The following is a 2,777-nucleotide window of genomic DNA, read 5'->3' as shown; positions in this document are numbered from 1 at the left end:
AATCTATGCTTACCTCAAAGGTAACCCTTCTAAATGGTTACTATTTTCTTTTCTGATCCTTGTGCTGTTCTCTGACTTTTAAACAATTATCAAGGATAAAGCCAAAATAAATAGTATATCTTTAAGAAAGTCATCCTTGAAAAGGAGAGGAGCTTTTCTTTTTTGAGGAAGAAATGCCCAATTGAAACTTCAAAGGGATAAATGCATAGGGCTGATTGAGCTCCTAATGCTTGAAAACACATCAAAGACTCATGGACTTATAATCTTCATATTTTATTCATGAGCTTGTTAGAAGGAAATGATTCAGCATCAGTGAATTTACAAACAAGACACAAAGAAGGAGCATTTAGAAAAGAACCCTATTTTAATGAGGGTTGGGGAAACCTTCTATAAGGAACCATCATAATCAATACTGATGTAGGGAGGGGAGGAGGGTGCCTGACTAGATTAGGAAGTAGTTTAGCCTTTAACCACTGAGTCTTTGTTTGCACTCTATCCCTGATGAACAGCAAGTCCTTGTCCATGAGCTGAGTCAGCTGGCAAGGCTTCAATGTTCTTTTTTCTACTGCAGGGACAGCCACATCATAAAGTACTTGGGTTTTATACATATTGGTTCCAGTGCTGGTTGGCGTTGCAGGTTGAATTTTTCTTTCAACCTGAAGAAGTTTGTCAGCATCTCCTTGACCCAGGTCATGATTTCTGACCTAAAATGTATTTGGAACGACAAGTGGACCTTGGTTTGAGAGGTAACTTACTACCTGGCACTTGGGACCCTTCTCATGCTTCAGTTTGCGTGCAGTTGCACAAGTAATATTAACCACCTTGAAGAATGAAGATATTCATGCCAACCTTGTATAAGACACCTGCAGATCTAATGATGGCAAATGCTTTGCAGGAGATTGTATTTCTTCTGAATGGACTCTTTTGTGTTCTGAATTTGTAGCTTGAAAACAGATCTACAAGCTCAAGTCTTGCAGAAAGGAGGGTTTGGGACAGCATTATCAAAGAGTCACCTAGACCAGTTTACTATCTACAGCAGGAATAACTATTCCTTTTTCCCACCAAACATGTCTAACCTGCTATAGATGTTCGATGAAAGAGAGACTGGTCTTCCCAGTGCTTCTTAATTCACTTAGGTATGAGGAAAAATCTTCCTAACTTTAAGTGGACTGGATGTGCTACAGGAAACCCATCATATCCCACTGTTCACTCAGAGATTGTACTTGGCACCTTAAAATCTCTTAGTGGAGGCAACAGAATAAAGGAAAATAATTGATTTCTTTTTTCCATCCTTTTCCCCCGATCCTGGAAAATTATCCCTTGGGCAATTTTGCTGGAGGATCTGCCTGCACCTCTAATTTTAGTTGTTCAGTTTGGTTAGTTGACTGTGCTGCCTACAGTCTTTGTGTAGCTAATATGGGATGCAGATCCTCCATGGTGTTCTGAAATATGCCCATTTTTTAACTTCTTTGAAGTAGGCTCTGAACGAGCCATGATCTTCAGCTCTATCCCTAATCTTCCAGGGCATGAGAAGATAAGCCAACAGGCTTTGTCAGCTGAGGTGGCCAATGAGGTCTGGCTGGCATGAGTAATTCCCTGGAAGATGCTGTTAGAAATCCGTACTATGTATTGCTCAGTTACTTATATCAATCAGGATGCTGTTACTCTTTGAAATGTCTTTTAGCACTTTGTCTTTCTGTCAGGGAACTTTTAGATCCTTTTTCCTGCTTCTTTGTTTAAATTGAATATTCTCCTTCTTTCTACCCACTCCCAGGTCTTTTCTCCTACAGCAATGATCTAAAAATATTGAACCAAGAAATTAGCCTCTGCTTACTTCAATGTCCTCAAAGAAGAGCAAAAATCAAGATGTAAAAGGAAGTCTTTATGCTTTGTTCTTCCTCATTTGTTCTGCGGCACTGAGAAATTGAGATGTTAATAAGCAGGGCAGCAGCCCAGATATCAGCATAGTGCAGAAGGTGCTTGCTGGAAGTATATATGATTTTATGCCTGCATTTTTCATTTGTAGCTTAATGTCTAAGGGAAGACAGTACATTTTTCTTGGAGCGTAGCTGATTGATTGAAAAACTTGACTGGAAATAAAGAGGTCTGGGATATAGTGTTCCAGAGATGCTAACCTTTTTTTATTCTTGCTCTTCTTTCATCTTGCAAGCTTAGCCATGGCTTTTACTCTTTGTCTTTTTCTTGGAGAATGCAGGCTTTCAAAGATTAGTGTCTTTCAAAATCGACTGGAATTTCTGAAGGTGGCTATTGTAGTTGTTTAGGACATCTTTAATTGCTTTTTGTATAATTTCTATAATGAAATAAAGGTCTTTTGGATGTAAGGGAGATGAAGAAAAGGTTAAAATTGATACTGGCTGAGAGGGCAGCACCTTTCTTCTATGCAAAGAGCTCTGGATAGAAAAATGTTCATTTGAAACCTCTGCCATCTCTCTGGTTAGGGAGAGCTGCTGCTGTTAGTCAGGATCACCAGGCATGATATTGGCTTATATTTTCTTACAGAAACATGTCCTGTGTCCCTCCCTTATCCCAAGTGGTGATCATCCCTCCTGTAAGGGTTTCCCTCAAAGCACTGCACATACTGAATTGTCCCTAGTAAGACGCATAATAAACATTTTTTATTATGTAGAGTCCATGTAAACAAGCAAAGCAAAAGCCAGAAGAAAAAGTAATTATACATGTGTTGCATCCCATGTGTTCATTATGAAACTACAGAGATGCGACTTCTGTGGGTTCCTGCGGACAGGGCTGGAAATATC

The sequence above is a fragment of the Empidonax traillii genome, unplaced genomic scaffold (genome assembly GCF_003031625.1).
Source record: "Empidonax traillii isolate 1590-97213 ecotype Southwest subspecies unplaced genomic scaffold, ASM303162v1 scaffold1338:size136942, whole genome shotgun sequence".
Classification (NCBI taxonomy): Eukaryota; Metazoa; Chordata; class Aves; order Passeriformes; family Tyrannidae; genus Empidonax; species Empidonax traillii.
The sequence above is the reverse complement of the archived record's forward strand: the minus strand, read 5'-3'. Positions refer to the sequence as shown.